Source organism: Falco biarmicus, chromosome Z (genome assembly GCF_023638135.1).
Source record: "Falco biarmicus isolate bFalBia1 chromosome Z, bFalBia1.pri, whole genome shotgun sequence".
NCBI lineage: Eukaryota > Metazoa > Chordata > Aves > Falconiformes > Falconidae > Falco > Falco biarmicus.
Genome location: NC_079311.1, coordinates 39936367 through 39960099, shown reverse-complemented (window position 1 = coordinate 39960099; position 23733 = coordinate 39936367). Strand labels below are relative to the sequence as shown.

General features: G+C 34.5%; 1 long non-coding RNA gene across 1 annotated transcript in view; it reads right to left on the bottom strand.

The window, feature by feature from the left end:
• The window catches only part of LOC130143110 (uncharacterized), a 114831-nt gene extending 91866 nt beyond the window's left edge, over positions 1-22965 (bottom strand). The window contains exon 1 of the long non-coding RNA XR_008819639.1: positions 22811-22965. This is a non-coding gene — a long non-coding RNA (uncharacterized LOC130143110). The remainder of the gene's footprint in view (positions 1-22810) is intronic.
• Positions 22966-23733: the final 768 nt, after the last annotated feature.

Here is a 23733-nt window from a genome sequence, read left to right as displayed (position 1 = left end):
CTTGTGTAATGATATTAAAATCGTTTTTTCTTTTTAAGTAACCTACATGCCCTTAGTGTCCATGAGCTAAAACCATAAAGTGAATCACTTACACATCCTTTGATGGCTCATTAAGATTGGTTTCACCTAACCCACTTAATATCTACACAACTTCTGTCATTTTGCTGCTGCCATTCTCAGGCATCAATGGTATCTTCAAAATGCCAGCAAAAGATACCAAATCGTTAATGTGCAGGAGCATATCCTCTAGGAAATCTGCCATATGCTCAGAACACATTGCATTATTTCAATAGTAGCCACCACGCAAATGAGAAATGCTTTCCTGAAATAAAATAAATGAAATTGTTATTTATGCTCTAATTGCACATGCCTTTCTTCAACCTCCAACCTGACAACGAAATTTGTATAAAAGGGTATTAGAAATGCCCAAGTAATAAACTAGGTAAACTTTAATATCTTTTCTCAGACTTGTTCGTTTATGACCTCAGTTATTTTGGAGGCATACCTGCATAAGGGCCAGATGAAGAGAAGTAAGGGAAACTTGGGATGACAGGTAATTATGAATTACTGATGACCAGTTGGTAATTCAGCTTATTGGAATTATCATATTGAAGGATGAACCATGTAAGAAAGACATTTATTTGCAACAACTATAACTTGCGTAAGTGGAAGAGGTAGATATATTCTCTCTTTAGGTTTGTTTTACCAGCTAAGCCTTACCAGCTTAGCCTCTCTTTTTCATCCAAAGCTACATGGTGGAATTGTATGGACTATAAAAGAGTGAATCCAAATTCAGAAATCTTATGTCTTCAAATCATCTGATTAAATCTATTATAATAGAAAAGTATGGGAACGTGATTCAAGGAAAAGGAATGTAATAGAAAAGAGATAATGATGTTGTGGTTGAACCCTGGCTGGCAACCAAGCACCATGCAGCTGCTCGCTCCCTCCCACCTCGCCCAGAGTGATGGGGGGAAGAATCAGAAAGGAATCTAAAACTCAAGGGTTGAGATAAGAACAATTTAATAGGCAAAGCAAAAGTTGTCCATGCAAGCAAGCTAAACAAGGAATTCATTCACCACTTCCCATTGGCAGGCAGGTGCTCAGCCATCCCCAGGAAAGCCAGGCTCCATCATGTGTAACGGTTATTTGGGAAGACAAAAGTCGCCATTCTGAAAGTCCCCCCGCTTCCTTCTTCCCCCAGCTTATGTACTCAGCATGACATCATCTGGTATGGAATGTCCCTTTGGCCAGTTTGGGTCAGCTGTCCTGGCTGTGTCCCCTCCCAACCTCCCGTGCCCCTCCAGCCCTCTCGCTGGCAGGGCCTGAGAAACTGAAATGTCCTTGATTTAATATAAACATCACCCAGCAACAACTAAAGCCATCCATGTGCCATCAACATTGTTCTCTCACCAAATCCAAACCACAGCACTGCACCAGCTACTGAGAAGAAAATTAACTCTATCCTAGCTGAAATCAGGACAAATGAGAAAGAAAAAGGATTTAAAATAAGAAAGTGGAGATTTTTGTTGAAATTCAAGAAGTTCATGAGGCTTTTAGAAGACAAGCTGACCAATACATTACTATATGTAAGAGCTGACTTTAATAAATTATGCTTACACAATGTACTGACTGCATCCTTCTGCAAAGAAATTTTCACTATATTCATAAATATATGGTTTATATTTATAAATGTGAGGTTTTATATGTGCTATAAATGCAATGAATTTAAATGCTATATATATAAAGTTTTGCTGTATTTTCAATGTAACTATACCTGTATATTTATTATCTTCAGGAAGAAAATTTAATATTTTTTTTGTTTGTTTCTGTCAGTTTTTATCCATCTTTCATGTAATATTTGAGAACTGAGAAGAAGCCATACATATACATTTTATTAACTGTATTGCCTTTCTATAAACAGTAGTGTAGATTTCATCACAATATTTGCTTCATGCTCTAAATACATTTGTTCTGAGAAAATATGATAGTGGATTGACTGAGAAAAGCAAGTACTGCCTACATCATAGAAAATAATTATGTTTTCTCATAAAATGTTCAACTCCTTTTCTGTTCTAAATGAATGAGGATCCCATAAGATTTATCTATTTCATTTTTTTATCCATGTTATTTTATAAATGCAATGATAAATATATATTTCTCTTTCTTTCTGTACATCTTCTTTTTTATTCTCCCCAGTTACAACACAATCTTTACAAGAACGCCATTTCTCCAGATTATGATAGTGAAACATATGCAGTACTCTGGACAAATCTTACTGCCTGGCCATCATTTCATTCTAATGTGTGTAGCTTTCCCAATATAACAGATGTGTGGGTAGTACCAAACCCACTTTGTTTGGTTTTATTAGTGGAAAATATAAAAATCTATGAGTGGATGCTAATCATTTAATCTTATATTAAGGTAGTAGTTTTGAAATTAAACCCTAATAGTAAAATGATACTCTGGCCAGATAGTTCTAATTAAGAAAGCTGTTGAGGAAAATATTGCTATTTAATTTTTTAATATGGAAGACACTAACAGAAATCTATTCTATAAAAGTACAGTGTGCAAGTAACAAATGGATGAGTTTTGAAAACAGCACTGAATTGCAGAGAAATGCTCTTAATTAAAGTTAAGTAGCTTCTTGAATATTAATGCCTTCCCAAATTGGTTTTGATGGAAAAGATGTTAAATGGACATTTATATAGCATTAATGAATATCAAATAAATTCAAATTACTTTGCTTAGTTGGTGGTTGAATGATTTGGTGCCAAGAATAATTTTAAAATATCACTTTCAGCAAATACTTCTAATGGTTACAATTTTAAAGATATCTACCACACCAAAGTTGAGGGATGTACGGAACGTTTCCTTTAAGGAGTCTCATGTGTCATATAAACAGCAATGAGCTATTTATGGAAACTGAGTGCAAGAGTCTTTGTGTACCTTATCTTTACACTGTCCTTCCATGAAAATACAAATAATCATTTGCATGTGTAACAGATTTTTATGGGCATGTGTTAGAAATGGATTGAAAATATTTCCCTTTATAAAAGGGAATGACCCTTCAAGAGTCAGAAAGTTCCAATTCTATAGAAATATTTATACATTTGAGATATTAAAATTGTAATGTAATCGATATTTTCTTCAAGTATTTCAACCAATTTTATTCTGTTCAAAAGATTTATTTATGCATTCTGTCAAGAATCAGCAGCAGCCATGACTAAACAATGTGATTATAACTATTTGTGTGTAAGCTCAATGCAGACAAATAGGACAGCAGGTGCATTTTGGGGATTTAATACCTAAAATTTATTATTATGATCCATTTTGATTAAATTTCCCATTGTCCCAACAGCTGGTGGTTGGGCAGATTTATTATGCAAACAGAATTATTCAGTGGTAGTATTATAACTCAGTATCACTGATTTGGAAATTTCAAGACCTATATGCAAATTACTTCTCCTTTCCAAATTATTTCCAAAAGCATCAAATTCTAGACTCTAGAAAATGTGATGATATTAACTAATATTTTTGTTTTACTCATTATTTTAGATCAGTGTTTCATGCTCCATAGGAATCTAAGGGGTATAGTTTTATCTTACTGGAATTATGGTTCTGAAATATTAACTGAGCTGGAGGAAAAATGGTACTATTTTGCTGCTCAATGAAGCCCATACCTTTTCCATCACATGCTTAAAGACATTAAATTCTTATGTACTGAAGGATTTGTGAATTTATATAGAGACTACAGAATTTAGCAGTTAATATGTAGATATTTTCTATCATGATTTAAAAAATGCCACAAGCTCTTAATTTGGTTTTTACTGTCTTTTTTTCCCAAAACTTAGTCTTAAACAGAGAAAAGTGAATTTTCAAAGTATTTCAGGACATGTGCAGTTAGAAGATTTTTTCAGAAGCACTTAAGGTCCAGATAGTCAAAGATCTGTGTCAAAATATTCCTGGGATAAATAGGAATTCTATTAGTCAACACTTTCATGATTCCCTTGAGTCATCAGTGAGTTAATTTGTAGGTATTTAAACTACTGTACATACTCTAGGCCCAAAATTTAGGAGGGAACACCTGTAGCAGAACTTAATATTTTTAAGGACAGTTATGAATTTTTGTCTTATTTTTATAACAGTATAGCATTATACACAGTATCAAATAAGAAATTTAAGACTCACTGAAATTCTAATGCAGATTTGAGAAGTTCGAAGTAAGTTTAAGCTCTCCTCTTTTTGCTACAGTAAAACTGGAAATTTTCTTTGTACTTGATTCAGTGAAGAGTTAAAGACATTTAGAAAAATATCTTGAATATGTATTTCTCTTTACGTGTAAGTAAGATATTTTGGAATGTTATTGAAAGTCTGTAACAGCTCTTGACAAAACATTAAACAGCTGTAACCTCAGTTGCTCCGGTTAAGTGTGAATATAATGACTCAGGTGATGAAAGTATGCAAACAGCCGGGACAAATGACTTACACAGGGAAAGAGTATAAGAGCAGAGAATAAGATCAGTTTTTCTTTTTTTTCTTTTAAAATACATCTAGTATGTTGTCCAGGGCACTGTGACATTCCTCTGTGTTATTACATTAGATTGATCATGTTAGCTGTTAAGCAGAGGAGCGGGTCTAGCTTCAGGCAGACTGCTGATTATTGTGAAAGCTCCCTATAGCTGCAAATTCATCTGAGAGTGTCTAGGCGGTGGATTTTATAGTTCCCTATAGCAGCTCCTCCTAATGATAAAAATGACAATATCTAAGAAAAAAATACTGGTTTATATTGTCAATCTTATATTCAGCCAGAAAGCAAAGTGGAAAATTATAAATGGAAGCAGAGATTGCTGGACATTTTAAAGGCAAAAGCGAGTTAATTTCTAGAAGCTACAGACCATAGGATGGATTTTGGTTTCATGTCAGCATGATTGCTGGAGTATTTAAATTTCAGCAGCATTGTAACCATTTTGTTGACTGATTTAAAGATTATTGATCTCTCACCAAAGCCTTGATACAGATACATGTCACAGTAATCTAATACTCTCAATTAAATTTTCTCTAATACAGTAAGTTATCATGTGTCTGTTAATATATTTTAATTTTAGTAACTGCAGGATCATTTATAGAGGGAAAAAAGTTAAAAGCTGAGAAAAACAGGTTGCAAATATGAAATTGAAAGTTCTTGAAGTTAAAGCCAGTGATAATGAAAGGTGCTGGCAGCGACAGCTGTAGGGATGAACACCTTGTTTTAGTCAGAGGGTAAGCTGCAAAGGTTTAAAATTGCCTACAATATTTAAGTCTGAACTTTAAATCTGATTTAACCCTAAGACAGAAATTCTGGATTATTATAATTTTTATTACATAGCTGTAGTCTGCATGCCTTTCATTTGTGTCAGTGCTGGTTTCAAACCATTAAAGGTCAAATGCCAAAGGCCGAGTCACTGTACTATTGTTTAATATTGCTAAATTTTGTACTTAGGCTGTTCATGAAACCTATGAAGAAAGACTGTGAGGTTTCAGATCTGAGCTATTAACACAAACACTTCAAAAGTTCAGAAAGAGCTGGTTTTATACCAAATTTATACTCTTTCATTGAATTACAAATTTTTAAATTTAGAAAAAAATGTACTGTAATTTTTATAGATGTCTCATTAAATGAAGAGAAAAGCTTTGAGTGTACAATTTACTACATTTTTTGCTATAATTCTGACAAGATGTTATTAACAAAAAATTCACAATTTGGGTAGTTGAACACTGGAAAAAGCCACCTAGAGAGGTTGTGGAACCTTATCCTTTGACATTCTCTAAGTTTTACCAGAGAAGACCCTGCACAACCTTACTGGTGCTGGCAGTGTTTTGAGTGGCAGGCTGCCCAGAGGACATCCAGCTGTCCAGTCCAGCTTAATTTATTCTGTGACATTATTCTGGTTTCATCTGGGATGGAATTGATTTTCCTCTTGGTAGCTGGTGCAGTGCTGTGTTTTGGATTTGGGGTGAGAACAATACTGATGGCACACTGATATTTTTAGTTGCTGTTAGGATATGTCTATACTAAATCAAGGACTTTTCAGTTTCTAGGGTCCTTCTATTGAGAGGGCTGGAGGGGCACGGGAGGTTGGGAGGGGACACAGCCAGGACAGCTGACCCAAACTGGCCAAAGGGACATTCCATACCAGATGATGTCATGCTGAGTACATAAGCTGGGGGAAGAAGGAAGCGGGGGGACTTTCAGAATGGCGACTTTTGTCTTCCCAAATAACCGTTACACGTGATGGTACAGCCTGGCTTTCTGGCTGAACACCTGCCCGCCGATGGAAAGTAGCAAATGAATTCCTTGTTTTGCTTTGCTGGTGTGAGTGGCTTTTGCTTTAGTTATTAAAGTGTCTTTATCTCAACCCACAAGTTTTCTTACTTTTAGTGTTGTAATTTTCTCCCCATCCCACTGTGGGGTAGTGAGCAAGTGGCTGTGTGGGGCTTGGTTGCTGACTGGGGTTAAACCATGACAGACATTTACCAAAGATGTCAATCATTTTGCTTATTCATTTTGAAAGAAATGAATGCTTTAAACTCCTCCAAAATGAAAATGCAGAAGAATATAATCTTCTACCTACTTAAAACTTTAATTTCTCTTTTTTTACAACAGTCAGAAGTGTTGGATTTTTTTTTAAATACTTAGGATTCTGTCTTCTTCCTCAGCATTTTTGTGTGCTGTAGGTTACTTATGAAACTAATTTTAAGATACATTCAGACATCTAGGTTCAGCATGTACCTGCTGGAAGTGATATGAAACTGCTTATGATAGATGATAAATTTGTTGCTTGAAAAAGGATGCTGTGCATTAGTGCAGCAATCTTCACGTCAATATTGCTGGAAACCTGGGACATGCTACAAGACCTTTTTTATTATCTATTTTGATCAAATCTTCTAGGACAACTTTTTTTTTAAGGCTGAAGTTTACAAACTGTATTTATCTGCTCATGATTCTTTTATTTTTCTTCGTTTAGAAATATAGCAACATCTAGTATCTTCTGAGTATGTAGCTAACAATAAAATGGATTAAGTGCATAAAATTCATAAATCAGTACATGCTCATCTGGTTGCCAAGTTAAATGACTGCTGCAGTGACTACCTAAATACAGAAAGAAGCAGAATGCATTTAGTGTACTAAGTATTCATGTTCTGCTAAGACATTATAGCAGATGAATGTGTGTTTACATGAGAAATATTTTTACAAAGCATAACTGGAAATACTTGCCTTATCTTTTTTTGAGAGCACTATTGAAAAATTAAAAATTTTCTCAGGGGCCCTGTATATTAAAAATATTCTGATGTTCCCAGTCTGACAGATACACTGTGTAGAAGAGCATAATTATGTATTAGATCTACACTTTAACTGCTTTGAAACGAGCAGGATGGAAATCCACAGCTTTTACTTGTGGGTTTACTCACAACTGGGTATTTTAAGGTTGGGACTGGATATATTCTTGTCTTTTTAGTGAAGCCTAAATTTGATGTACTGAGGGGAGGACATACTGGTGTTTTGCTGATTGGTTGTTTTTTTCTTTCATACTACCTACACACTATGCCAAAAAGAATGAAATAAATATTTATCTCTTAATTAGTCTTGTAATTTGAATTTATAGGGTATGTGTGTTTTGTACTTAATTTATTTTTATAGGTCAATAAATATCCCGTATCTATTGCTATGGTACTAGTTTTATTTGGGATCTATTTATGCTTCGCGTGAAATAACTTTATATAATCTAATAAAGTAACAGAATTATGTCAGGGTATTTGTGGAATAACTTGCATTACTACTGGTTTTTAGCCTTCTTTCTTAATAGTCATGTCTTTACTTTTTAAAAGCCCAGTTCTAGTGGCTCAAGAACTCTTGGATTACTTAAATACCATGAAACCAAAACCATTCTGATTATAATTACACATAGAAACATCTTTTCATGCTGATGTTAAATTTTGGTACCAAACAAAAATATATAACCTTGCAGAGTGTACTATTTTAACAAACACTTGGGCATAACTTAATGATGTTTATCATTTTGATGCCAATGGCATTGGCATTTGTATTCTGCATGTCAAGCACTATGCAAAATGCACTTACAAAGTTAATATTAAATCAAGATTTTTACCTGAGGGTTAAATAATGAAATCAATTGTAATATTATGCTTTGTATTGTACTTCCTACTGGCACAAGCTGCCTGTTATTTCTTAAAGCAGTTTTTTTCTCCTACAGAAATTGGTTCTATTGGTACTATTCATGTACCTCTGAATAAATAAATGAAAAAATAAATTAAAAGGAGGTAATAAGAATTGATATAAAAATGTAGATTGTTGAGATGAAACCATCTAACAATTACTTTAAAAACCAAAACCAAAACAGCTGTTTTGTAAGAAGCCCCTCATGAGTGTTAAAGGTTACTTTCTCCCTTTTATAAGAAAGAGTCACTCCATGTTGGGTTGAATGAGGAGGATTATTATTTTTATACATGTCAATATGTAAACATCAAACTTTCTAAGTAAGAAAGCAAGAAGTTGTTTCTGGTACCCAAGTGACTAAACCACAGTCCTGGTTTAGATGTGTAACCTAGGAATGACTGCAAGCAAAATGTTACTTTGTGGATAAATTACATGAGAAAAGTTAATGAACCTACTTTTATAGGTTATTATCATAAAAATATTTAAAATTTAACAAAACAACTTGAAGTTTGGAAATCTTGCTCGAATCAAAGCTGCTTGATGTTGTAACATGGTTTTGTTCCTACACTGAGGGGCTGAAGGGAACTTCCTGTGTGAAGATTACTTCCACTATTTCTTCAGGTCATTGATATGTGGGTAATGTCTGTCTGGAGAAGGAACCTTCAGAAGAACTGATTTTATAGGTATATCAGAAATAGTTTTTGTAACACATGAAAGAGATGTAAAAATGTGAAAACACCCTCTTCAGGATTATGGTTTGTGTTGATGAATTCAAGGAGAGAGCAGAGCTCTGACAGTCTCTTGCATTGCACCTTGTAGAAAAAAAATAAACATGACACTTTGAGAACTTAATTAATGACTGATCTTTCTGCTTGTGTCACCAATGATGTGGTCTTGATGGAATCTGCTTAATGACCTCCTCTGTCATCACAGGGTACATTGATATTTTGGCGAGATATTTGGGAATGAAGTAAACAGGGTCGTTTTCCTTACTAGTTAAGATAGTCACCTGTACTGTGATTGAATAATTTGCCACACAGTTTAGCCATATGTTAGTATTTCTGATGTCAGCCCCAGAGAGTTCTTCAGTTGTCTCCAAGTAGGAGATGAATGCAAATCTTGGTACCTTTTATTGGAGTCCAGTGCTCTCTAGCCAGATCTTTTAGATATTCCACATGAGGAAGGTATAATGTTTAATATCAAATGTGCTCATTTGTCATAGTTCATGCTACACAAGATTTTGATTTAGTGGAGTGATACAGAAATGTACTGAAGTCATAGTACAGCGTAATGTGGCAATTGCAATATACTGATGGATCACAATGTAAATGTGATTCCCATTACCGGCCTTCATATGCTTACCACCATGGTGCTGTCAGGCGTCTCCACCAGTCAGGAAGTAATGCATGGGTTGAAGTCTGTTGCTGTCTTCAAAGTTAATTCTGTTATTTTGGGTTTTTTTTATTTAGCTTTTGTACTCTATGTTATGCTGAGCCATGTATACACTTCCCCATGCTGGTCTTGTCTAGCTCAGGGAGGATATACTCTCCTGATTAATGCAGTGAAGGCCATTTACACAACCATTTGAGCCACTTGAGTCATACAGACAGTTGATCCACTTTTACAGAAGTTTGTATAAAAGAAGGCCTACATTGTAGTCCCCTTTGTGTTGAGATGCTTTTAGTTTTCCTTGTAACAATTACTGCCTACACTCTTCCTTGAGCTTTATGAACGTTACCTATGCCCATCTCCTGAGTGTTCTACTGCAGGGGTTTGCTGCTTCATTGCACATTTCCCTGCATGTAAAAGTTGGCTACTCCTCAGTTCCTATTTCCATTTTTCAGTTTAAGTTGCTCTCAGAAACATTGATATTTTATTTTTCTTTTCTTCAGTATTTAGCCTTGGAGGTTATGTATTCTGGTCTGGGAGCTTCTCCTTAAAATTTAAAAGGGAAATGTTTTCAGTATATATGTATAAGCCTGTGCACTAAAGAGGCAGGCCATATGAAAACAGTGGTGTGTGACAATATAAATGAAGATTACAAGATAATGTGCAAATACTTAAGAAGAAATTAAAGTTGCACTGCAAATCTGCATACATTTGAATATCATTACTGTTTGATTTTGCAAATTTCATCTGAGTGGTTAGGTTTTTTCATCTGAATTTCATTTTAGTTGGAATAGACAAAGTGAATGTGTTCTTAACCAGTCTTTAAGCCTGACTTGCATGTAAATAACCTACTGTGATCAGATCGGCTATATACCTAATTATAAGACTATTTAAGAAAACCCTCTAAGATAAGAAAGAAACAACATATAATGCTTGTGACTCAGCTTTTTCCAGACACTTCTTAGCAACATTCCTGCATGTTTTAAATGGTACAGTTCCAATCCAGCCTACTTTGATACTGGGCAAAGTTCAGTACCTCACTTCAGTATACTTTGACTTCATAAACATAGGTTATATGGTTAGAATGAATAGGTCTAGTTGTGTTTAATGTTAATAATTTGTTTTATAAAATATTGGCATTAGTCTGTAGCATTGCCAGGCTTTTCACAGATTTTCTTTCATTGCTGAGGATTTAAATCCCAGGAAGTAGAGTTTTGTCATCTATTTAATCTATGTGCATTGATTTAATCATGGAGTTATTTCTTTCTTTGTGTGTGTATGTGTGTAGCTGTAAGCTTTGGAAGCTTTCATTGTCATGCTGCATCAAGATGATATAACACATTTAACTTGTGTTATAATACTGTTGACAATATTTTCTATTGCATCACCCTGCATCTATTACTTCTGTAGAAACCTACCTTTCTGAAGTGGTAGCATTTCACTTCTGAGAGAACAAATGACTGTAGAGAGAGACAAAACACTGAACTACTAGACTTAATACTAAAGGTCGTATAACATTACTTTCAGTTCAGATTAAATTTTAAGGAGACATTCCATACATATGAATATATTACATACAAGTCATGCAGATAATCCTCTGTAGTAGGTCAAATTTGTACTCTAGAATTAACTTTTGCTGTTGTTCTTATGCACAGGGTATTCATGAGTGTGAAAAATTTCAACATTAGCTCAGCACCTTTCATACAATCATGTGCTGTTTTTTCCCAGTGTCAAGTAAAGGACTTTTATTCCATGTTTTGATTATGCAACTTTTACTTGTGTTTTGTGCTTGGCTTTGAATTACCATATGTTTGTAAGGTTATGGTTATTTCAAAATAGAACTATTTTGCATGTGAAATTGTTGCTGGAAGGATATTTCTTGGTAAATGTTAGATATCTAGAATTTACTTATGCTTAAGGGCACATTTAGCATCATGACAGTCTCTGATAAGCAGAAAGTAGGTCACATTACCCAAGCATCATGAGGATATTTGGCAAAATGCAGTTTTGCACTCTGCTAATGATAATATTTTGAGGAGGACTGTAAACTACTTCTGTAGTTAAATTTATTAGATCACATTAGGCTAGACATAAGGGAATGTTGCATTCACCGAACTCCAAAACATAAATTTTGATGTTATCAACGGTGCCAAAGCCATTGAGTTCTTCACCACTTAATGTATTAGCTGCGTATTTATGATCATCACTTGATATTTTGAAATAGCGAGAATAGATTAATTTTCACAGAGTATTTGCAAACCAGTGATTACCTTTTGCAGAGATTAAAATATTTACCACCAGACTGAAAAAACCAGAAGTGGACAATAAAAACTCTCCTTCATCCAAAGCAACGCTTAAGTGGGTATCTTACATGTACCATCATGCATGCGATTTTGTCCACTTCTAATGAACATATGAACAATTAAAATGTTGGAGCAAGGCTCACAACAACTGTTATGAAATCAAGGCAGAACAGTATAACCATTGAATACAAATCAATTCAATCTGTATCATTTCATATTTTGTATCACCATAAGTTATCTGACTCAAATACCTCAATGTATCAAGTACCTTACGCTGTTTATTAGGCCTCCTATCTCCAACACTATGGATCATTCTGCTTTCCTCTTCCTTAGCTGTTAAGATTGAAGCCAGGCTTCATTCATACTTTGGCAATTTTATTGTCGCCTCTGCATAGGAACTGATGTCTGAAATTCTTTGTCCTAAAAGGATTGTTTCTGCTTGTTGATTCCACTGTCGAATTTAGTCAACACTGGAAACAGTGCACAAAACCCAGTCCTACTAATAATATCCATTAGTTTGTCTGCAAGCTGGCCTTCCTTTGCTCCTAACCCTGCCATTCTATTACAAGGAAAAATACAAAAGTCTAATGTGAGGTTAACTGGCATGAAACAAAATATACGGTGGTACATGGGGACCATATTAGTTAAATAACACTGGCAGTCCAAATTGGATTACTTTTATGCTTTTTCCTCTTCCCCCAGGTATTACTGTACAATTAGTATATGATTGAAAAAGGCAGAATTTTAATGTTAGGACATTAGGACATGTAAAAGATCTTAAGCAATCCTGTTAAAGACAATGGGTTACTCCAATCTACATCATTAATTTCTGTGATATCTAAGTTATTATGCTTCATACAACTGTCTTTTTAGATTTGTCCATATTTCAGACATTTTTTTGTTTCCTCTGTGTTTTTCTTGCCATATCCAAAGATGAGAATTTGATGACTAAGGATGCAGTAAATATGGAACTCAGGTTATTCTTAGAGCTTAGCAGTTTGTGTATTACTGACAGTACCTTCTGAATCTTCCTAATAATAAAACCTAGCCCATTTAACATCATATTTTAAGAGGAGTTGACTGTGTTTTACAAATGGGAAAAGGATGCACTAAAAATACTTAGTATTTCTAAAGACTGATTGGAAAACAAAAATCCTGGACCATGAAATGACCACTTTTTTTTTTTTTTTTTTTTTTTTAAAGAAGAAATAAAATATGATAGTAAAGTCATTCTGCTTGCACACATTTTTCTGAAGTAATCAGTTTTAAGTCATGTTATAGGAGTTACATTTACTTCTTAAAGAGGTCAGTTTGCTATTTTTATGGTGTTGCTTTTGGTGTAAGTAGACTAAAAAATATAGAGTTCTAGTATTATATGTTAATGTAGATTTCCAAATGAAAAGTATGTTAAAAATTTTGTATGTCTACATACAAAGGATCAAAGGTTTGATAATTTCACAGGCTTTGGATCATTACACATTTTATTGTTTTATCAGAACATTTTATATTTTCTTTAATCTCTGGAGCAGACTGTCTTGTCAAACTTGTCGAAAAGGACTTCCATGCAAAAATGAACTCTTCTTCCCACAAGAAGAAATTTCCACTCATCCTTAAAAATAAACTACCTCAAATATACACTTATTTTTCAGAAGTAAATAAGTAAATGAAATTACATAAATGCTTTTACTCTAGGAGAAGGGAGACTTTGAGGTCACCCTGCATGTGAGCAACATGTGATTGATGTCATCAAACTTTAGGCGTTTACAACACAGATGTCTACATCTGAGGTACTTTTTCTGGGTTGGCGTTGCCATTGGCAGAGCTCTACTCCACAGATGCTCTCCAGAGCAAGATCCAGCTTCCCAAAGATAGGTGGGGGATTATTACTAGAGTTCATGTGTAGCTGGAAACAGTTCTTGTTTTCCTTTGAGTTCTATAGTTAACACTGGTAAAGAGAGAAATGGGAAAGGTCATGCTTTGCTTGGGTCACACAGCTTTCAGAGGAGGTGGGAATAGAACCTGCTTTCTGATTTCTGTTATACGTCACCTTATAGCAGAGCTGGATATGAGACTATGTGAGTAGATTTCAAGTGAAGACAAATAATTTTTGAAAACTGTCAATCTGAATTCAGAGGAAGACAAAACAACAGTTGGTTTTTTTATGACATTTTCAGTAACTTTGTTTAATAGAAGTTTGTATTTTGAAACAAACTACTGGTTTTGAACTGGAAATGGACACTCAGACATCTAAGTCAGATATTTTCATCTTTTTAAAGCTTTAAAGGGTTAGTGTACAAAACACAAATTCTTTTCAAAAAAGTTCGGATTATGAAGAAAATTCTGAATAACATTATTCACTTCTTAAATCACTTCTTGTCTAAAATAAAGAGAAATTGATTTGTGCTTCAGAGCTGAGCATGCTATGAAGCAGGAACCAATGCTCAGATTGAAGTTCCCATCAGATTCCCATTAAAGTTTAGTCACTATGGATTTTTTTAAAACTTCTAGATTTTATTTTTTCCATTGCAGTTTATTTTTTCAGGGAATTGAATATTCAGTTTCTTTTCCATTGGTAGGATATGTTAATTAGTTTAATTTTGTTTTGTATGTTTCATTTCTCTATACATATTAACAAGGTTATATTATACTTATTGTACCAGATAATTAGCCCTTTATGTTCATTAAAATTACAGGCTACTAATATTTAAATATCTAAGCTGTAGTATACAGCAATTTGTCATGTTTTCTTACCAATTGCATTGATCTCATATGTCATTTAAGGCTTAATTATGATTAAGAATATTTAATAAATTTCAACTCACTTTAATAAATTGACCTTACATTTGCTCAGACTTTGTAAAGGACTTCTAAAAATGAACAATTTGAACTGTTATAACTCAAATGAGAAGATTTTCAAATAAGGATTATGTTTTCTTCACCTTTGGTAGCTGACCAGACTCCTAGTCTTATTTTTAAAGGGCTGTCTTTAGAAAGATGTACTTAACTTGCCCCCTGCCCCTTGTTAGTTATGATAAACTTGGAACAAACTTTGCTAATGGAGAGGAACCTTCCATGCCTCCTTGAGATGTTATGAAACTTGTCTGGCTTTGAACCTTGTGGATTTGTGAACACCATATCTTTAGCTTTGGAAGAACCCACAGTTCAAAAAAGGAACTTTCCTATTAAATTTTACTAAAAAAATCAGCATGCATGCCCATGTACACACTTTCTTGCATAAGTAGTCAGAAAACTACTGGTTGACACTGGAGACCTTGAGAGACGGGAGAGATATAAGTTCTTTTTCAAATTGACAGGTGTTACACTAGTGGGTTTAGGACCTGCAGCAGAACCCTTCTGGTATTATCCAGCTTCATGTCTAATAAAGCTAACAGCAATGATTAGGATCTAGTCGCACTTGTCCTTCTCAAGTAGGCCATGAGAAACATAAAAATAGCCTGGAAGACAACAGACATTTTTGGATAATGAGAAGGGCTTTGTACTGGACAAGCCTGCATGAGAAATTTTCTTTCTTGGGGTATTTTAAAGGTTGTGATTGATACAGATGTCTGGCTAGATTTTAAAGCCTGTTCCCTATAAAATCCTTGAAGGAAGACAACAGAAATGAGGTCATCTCTATGGGTATGTCCATTTTCACTGTTTGCGTCTGTTCCAACTTCACAGTAACAGCTGAGTGGAGTAAACCACATTTGGTTCTACAGTTTTGTGAGCTTGGTGGCATGCAGTACATAGCAAATCTTAAAATATGCACCTACGCAACATTTTTTTAAATCTTAAGAGAAAAGTATGAAAAAGGGATTTGCATAAGGAAATTAAGCAATGAACCAAAGTTGTTTTCCTTGAGTTTACACCTTCTACTTGGGCTTGACATCTTGGGTTTCTCAGTTCAGTTTTTTGGGTTTTTTTTACAGCCTAGGCTGTATCAAGGAACTATATACTTTATTTGACTGTATAATTTTATATAAAGGTTGGATTTATTATAATAAATAGTAGTATTATTTTTTAATTTTTAATATATATTTATATATTATATACTATATATTAATGAAAATTATGTTTTAATGCATCCTTATAAATTTATTCTTTTTTAAAAGCTAGAGTAACCACCACAAAAAGAATAATAGTAGAAAGGCTGAAGTGGTAGTCAAAGGAGGAAAATCTTTGCTCAAATCAAAGAACTGTAGATTCCTACTGTGATTCTGAGTTATCAAGTATGTCATGACCTTATATTATTTTACAGATCTGGTTGTAACCTTAGTAACCAGGTATCCATAGTAACATATATATTCCAAGGTAATAGTTTGATCAAAACCTTTTTGTGATGTGATCTCTGAAGTTCTGATACACTGCATTACTCATTTCAGGGTGAAATTAGAGCCCATCATTTCCATATTTTGAATGTCATTTATCACACCACAGACTACCTTTCCCAAAAAGTATCTCTTCTCAGACTTTTTGTCTTATCAGTTACAAGTATAGCACTGTGTGTCAATAGTGAGGGCACACATTGCTATATCTTATGGTACATGGTATGTGTTGAAAGTGAATATATAAATTAAACAGAGTAGTTCAGAACATAACCCATTATGTGCATATTTTAACAGTGGGAGACACTTATTAAAGTAAAAGTGTATTTTCTATACTATGCTAAAAGAAAGAAATGAAAATATTAAGTGTTATAGATGCATTTATGGTAATTTTATGTCATTTTTTAGAAAATATGAAGAAAAGTCTTTGCAGTTTTATCACTTTACAACAAACATAAAGTACTGAACTGCTAAGCGATTATTTGAACACTGAAATAACAAAAAAACCCCAAACACCAATGTGGGCACACAGTATAAAAATTAGAATGCAACGATATCCAGCTAATCATTTATATTCTGAAACAGAGTTATAATGGAAAACTCTTTCTGCCCTGAAGTCATCAGTGTGAGCATTTTAATTCAGGGGAATCTGGAAATGCTGAACAGCTGTTGGATTGGTTGTGCTTATGGTCCTCCTGTTTCATAAAAGTAGGAAATGCACTAAGTGGTAAATTACAGGAGAGGATATTGTCTGTAGGGACACGATCATCAGGTTTCTGCTTTGGCACTTTGAACTTTAGATTGTAAATTGGATGCTTTGGTGACTGGATGATTTCTGCATCATGTTATCAATGCACACTTGATTTAAATATAAGTTGTCTACATGAAATCCTCTTCAATGTAGTATACAGAGAATAATGTTTGTAATATCAATTTTTTTTTCAAACCATATTCCATCACATTTAATGAAAAAACAAAAAATAACAGCATTTTGCTGGAATCTGCTACCATACACCCTCAAATTTTCTTATTGCAAGAAGGCAATTCCCCGTTTTTTCCTTCAGATTTTAGGTTCTTCATGTTTCAGAGGAAAAGAAAAATCTCCACAACTAATACCTAATTTGATGTGAAAGTTTATATATTCATATTAATAATGCAGTATTTATTATTTGTAAATTTTTTAATTGTGTAATATTGCCTCAGGTGATCTTTTAACGTTAGTTATTTCTGATAACTTTCCTGTCTAATGTATGTAGGGCTGATACTGTTTTACCTTCTGCATATCAAGTTATTTTTAGTTATGCTCTTGAATAAATTTAATAAATATTTAGGTGTATATATGGTCATTAATGACTCTAAATAAATATAAAATATAAAAGTTGAACACACGCTCTCACATTGATGAAAAAATATATTAAAAAGTTTTTACTATAATGCTTAAAGCAGCTTTTTAAAAAGAGTGAAAAGTTACTCCATCACAGACTTGTATATGGAAAAATGTTAATTTTAGGAAAGCGTGAAAACATTGTGGTGACATCTTGCTTCTGGTAACTATTGACAAATGCAGGTTTTGAAGAGATGGTTAATATCAATTCCTAATAGCTACTACTTATGTTCATTTTAAGGTTAGCATCACTCAAACAAATTGAAGGCTATGTTGTCATTTCTTTAAAATTTAAAACAACATACCCAATCCTTGCTGTTAACCAGAATACAGTAATAAATTAGAGGCCTATTCTGCCTGTGTGTTGGCTTATTTCTGCTGAGAATAAAGATCATCTCTAGTCATTTTTCTAGCCTTTATTCAAATCATTAGACTGTTTAGTCTTCACAAGAAAGAAGACTATACTGTATTTTTTTTATGTGCCATAAAGTTTCTAATCATTTGTAAGTTCAAGAGAAATCCTAAATCAGAAAAGAATGAGGCAAGGCATCAGGTGCATTATGTAGTTGTACTAGTACAAAATTATTTTGACATGAATTTTGATCAGAAAAGCACAGATTCATCAAAATTGAAGCAATTTCTAGACAGCAGTTTTGAAATGTTGTTGAAACACTGTCAGTTGAAAACTACATTTCAATTTAAAATTTAATTGGTGGAATAAAATTATATATTCCACATGAAAAAAAACACCCAAATCACTTTGGTTTGACCTATAATCAGGAGACAAAATTCAGTTTAACAATACAATGATACAATGACAGACAAAGTAGCTCATGAATGGGTCATAAGCATTAGTACTGTGGACATAACGTGTCTGTGATATTCTAAATCATGTTTAAAAAAATTGTGAAACAGCATACAGATAAAATAGCCCCTTAAAGGTCTCAAAAGGTAACATCTGAACGCACTATTTTATCATACTAGCATTTAAATGAAACCCAGTCTGGAACAGGTTTATACTGAATTTAAAGTGAACTTCAGAATATGTCAATTAATGAAAAAAATCCTTTACTTGCTTCCTTAAATTTACTTCCTTAAAAAATTTTATTACAGATTAATGTTTTAGTGAATATAAAGAACACACATATTTTTCATACATTCAGAATGTCTGCTAATGTAATATATCCTGTCTCTGGAATCTTTTTATCATCATTACAATAATCAGAGGTCCCACAAAGTTTTGCTTTGTGATTCATGTTTTCATAGAATCATAGAATGGTTTGTGTTGGAAAGGACTTTTAAAGATCTCCTAGTTCAACTCCTCAGGAACACCTTCAGCTATATCAGGTTGCTCAGAGCCCCATCCAACATGACTTTGAATGTTTCCAGGGATGGGGCATCTACCACCGCTCTGGGTGGCCTGTTCAAGTGTTTCACTACCCTTACTGTAAAAAATTTCCTAGATCTAGTCTGAATCGACCCTGATTTAATTTAAAACCATTACCCCTTCTCCTATCACAACAGGCCCCGCTAAAAACATTTGTCCCCATCTTTCTTATAGACCACCTTTAAGTGCTGGAAGGCTGCAATAAGGTCTCCCTGGAGCCTTCTCTTCTCCAGGCTATACAACATCAACTCTCAGCCTTTCTTCAGAGGAGACATGTTCCATCACTTTGATAATTTTTGTGGCCCTCCTCTGGACGTGCCCCAACAGGTCCATGTCTTTCCTGTGCTGACGGCTCCAGAGCTGGATGCAGTGCTCCAGGTGGGGTCTCACTAGAGTGGAGCAGAGGGGCAGAATCACCTCCTTTAATCTGCTGGTCCTGCTTCTTTTGATGCAACCCAGAATACAGTTGGCTTTCTGGGCTACAAGTGCACATTGCCACAGTTTTTCACCCACCAGTAATCCCAAATCCTTCTCCACAGGGCTGCTCTCAGTCCCTTAATCCCCTAGCATGTATTGATACTGGGGTTGCCCTGACCCAGATGTAGGACCTTGTACTTGGCCTTGTTGAACCTCAGGGTTCACATGAGCCCACTTCTCATGTTTGTCCATATCCCTCTGAATCACATCCCATCCCTCAGGGGTTTTTCATACGTTCTGAAGTATATCTGAATATATAGAGGCACATCAAACCGAATGACAATTACAAAGGTAAAAATTCTGTTATAGTCTTAGAACCTCCATTTAAAAATTATCTCTTATATGTATTGCCTGAAATACAAGAGCATTTCTAGAAGGAGAGTAAATGATCAATAATAAATGAAAACTGCTTACAAAGTCTACGTAATACTATAAATACGCAGTGTGCTGTTATTGTAACATTTGTATTGAAAAAATCTGATCATTTTCTATTGAAAAATTCTGAACAAAACCAAGCTGCTTTTTCAGCATGTCCCAAATATGATCAGGTGCAACACAAAATAGGGAAGGGAGAAAAAAAACCTTCAACATGGAAAGCCTTATATTACAACAGAAGAGATTAATGCTTGTGTATGTGACTGAAGTTTTCTGAAGGTAACAAGGGAGCTTGATGCTTGTAACCTGAAAGTTGCTTGAACAAAAGGAAAAATTCTAACAGGAGAAGGAAGAAAAAGTTCACTCTGTGTCTAACATGAGGGACTCCACAAGAGGCATGGTGACGTGGACAGCAAGTACTTACTCAAGTCATATTAAAGTGTGGACGACATCCTTTGCACCCAGATTGTAAAAGAAGGATGTCCATACTGCAGAAAAGTATAAAATCACAGCTGATACTAACATGCTTCCTTTATGCTCAGAGGAATACAATTAAGAACTTCCTGGCCTGGAGATCAGGCACAGCTACAGCTGTTAGTGAATTTAGTGGCAAATCACAGGAGTCATACGGATTTGGTGTGGTGTTTCTAAATACTTTGCTGCATTCAAGAGCGCAGAATTCTGTGTTAAAGTATAAAGCATATATAGATAGTGATAGAGCACAAAGCTGTGATTTTTCCATGGTTAAAAGCTTAAACATTTAAATATGTAAAAATGGGGACTGAAGGGTTAAAAGTAAATGGCAACATATTGGTGAATATTTTGACCAACAATGAAGCTGAACAGAGAAAGTTCCACTGGTTTGTGCATAATTAACATAATTAACATTTGCTGAGGAAATATTTATGGAAATCTGTTATCAGATAAACTAGCAGAGTTCCAGTTTCATTATAATCACACTTAGGTGCAAGATGACACAAGATTCAATGTTTAAATAAGATAAATATGTGATACACATATTTATTCAGCATATATTCATATGTATTCAGTGATTAAACATCTTTTGTTTTACTTTTTTTTTTCCTGAAAGTCATCTGTTCTTTCCAGTTCTCACAGGTTCTCTCTTAAGCTTTTTTCAACAGTGTTGTCACCATTCATGATTTCTGGCACAGTAAAGCATTAGTGCCATTTTCTCCTATCTTTTCCATGTTTGTCTTCCATCAGTTATGCTGTTCAAACCTAGCTTGCAATAAAAATACTCCATAACTGTACAGACACAAATGTAGATTTATCTTCAATTATTTCTGACTTTTTCTTAAACAGGACAAGTCAGCAGGGAGATAGAAGGCCTACTGTTGTGTACAGCTGTTATAAGGCTGAATCATGACATTTTCATTTAGATCCTCCAAATGGGCATTTAAAAATGTACTTCAAAATTTATCTGCATTTTTAATGAATAAAATAATCATGCTGGTGGAGTCTTCCTAGATCTCATTTGAGAGAGAGAACTCAGCTTGCTTAAAAATGTAATTTTATAATTTTTTTTTAAAAAAAGACTAGTCTTAAACTTTCTTCTTCAGAAACTGTTACGAACTCATAATGAAGTCCCTGGAAAAGTAGAGTAAGGAATATATACCACCCATACTAGCTCTTGAAGCCTTTCTGGCATATCTAGTAAACAACATATGTTTAAAAACAACAAATTGTACTGGTATGTGTTTACAAAACTGCAGAAATAGGCTCTGTGTCACTTAAGGTGACTCTTCCTCTTCAAAGAGACATTTATCAAAATCAGCATGTAACTGGTTACTGCCAACAGGTAAAATCTGAGGAGAGATGTAAGCCTCAATTTTAGCCAGGGTGGGAAGAAGGTAACTCTATCTGCTAGGGTTCTGATCATGGGAAAGGTATCTTTTAATCCGTTTTCTTTAAACACTGCTAAAATAACTGATGATCTCTTACCTCCCACAGAAAATGTTCTAGTCACCAGACCATTAAAAAAACCCAACCACCAAAACCAACAACAAAACCCCCAAAGAGTTTTATCCTCTGTGAGGAGTTGTGTTATTGGTGGAAAAGAAACAAAGATTTGGGAGGTTAGAGAAAATCAGATGACACCAGATTGCCAGGAGGAAGTAGGACAGAGCAAAAGAGAGGGTCTTCAAACAATTTTAAGTGTACTTTCATGCACAGAAGCTCAGTAGAATGAATGGTATTTCATGCTTGATTATGGACTTCCTTTTGGGACGCACCATGATTTTTATTCTCCTTGCTCACTGTAGTACAATTAATGCTAGATTCTGACAATATTTCTTTCACAAAGGTGTAAGGTAAAAGACACATATTTGATGGTAAAAATTATTTAGAAAAAATATAACAGACATTTAACCAGGTTATATTTGAGCCTAAAATTAAAACTTCTTTTAATTGCTATGTAAAATCTCTCAGTATGCTTTGAAAATGCTTAGCTTATTTGAAAATCTCTGGAATTTATTCTTCTGCTTCTCAATCTAAAGGTGTCAAAGTTGGTTTATTTTGTGATTGAAGTTCTCATCAACCCTTAATGGCCAACCTGATCCTGATCAAACACAAAAAATGAAAGCAGTAAGTCTAAAAAAAGAAGGAAAAGTTCAAGTGTTTGTACAAGGTAATAGTTAAAGATATTAAAGCAAGTGATAACATGGACTTTTATTGTTTTTAGGAGAGTTAGCATGACTTTCCCCTTGATATTACCAGTTTGAATGTTGGTTGGGATGTTGTTTGGTGTCTCCCTTTCCCTTTCCCTTTCCCTCCCCCTCCCCTCTCCTCTCCTCTCCTCTCCTCTCCTCTCCTCTCCTCTCCTCTCCTCTCCTCTCCTCTCCTCTCCTCTCCTCTCCTCTCCTCTCCTCTCCTCTCCTCTCCTCTCCTCTCCTCTCCTCTCCTCTCCTCTCCTCTCCTCTCCTCTCCTTTTACCTTGTACCTTCTACTTTTTTCCTTTCTGCTTTCTCCTTTCTGCTTTTATATCTTCTTCTCTTTTCTCTTATCTTTCATTTTCTTTTCTTTTCTGTTTGAGTATTCATTCCTGGTAACAAGAAAACCAGGTAATGGTGAACTCCATATAACTGACATTCCATTATTGTAATTCCCAAAGACATTTCAAGTGAATGCATCTTACTGTATAATGTCTGTCTGTACTAAAATAACCCAACTATAATAATCCTTTGGTATGATCGTTTACCATCTGTCTCTGTCATCACCCTAATTGCATTGAATGATCTCATCTCCTGATGAATGAGGTTAGATATAACAAAACTGTGTCTCTTACATGTTAATTTTCATAAATACTAATCATTCAACATAGTATTGAAAAATGGGTTTGTCACCATTGAATATGCATTGAGAGTAAATATCATAAGGTAAGAAACATGGTGGCTGAATGCTTATTTAATAGGGTTAGGTCTCTGATTTATCTTTTACTATCAGATACCAAGAAGAACTGCTGCTGCATTTTATGCTTAGATTCAAGTCTGTTGTGTCATTGTAATGACTGACAGCTGCAGTGTTAGTAAAGCTAAAATAAAAAGACGAATTTTTCTGGCACATTTCTGGCCTAGGATGTACATGTAACAAAAAGTTGATAAAACTCAATGATAATAATCATATGTGCCACCACGGCAAAAAGATTTATCAGTCAGCTGTGCAAAAGCGGCACACTTTCTTTGCATGGATTGTTTTTTCCTGTACCTTGTCCTGTCATGTCCTTTCTGCTGGTAACACCTGATTGGCTTTGTAGCTTTGTTTCTATTGTGCCAGCAGCTTTCAGAAATTATAAGTTAGTGTCTGGAATACCTATTAGTATCATTATATGTGCTGTGCTGCCCTCTCACTCCATTGAC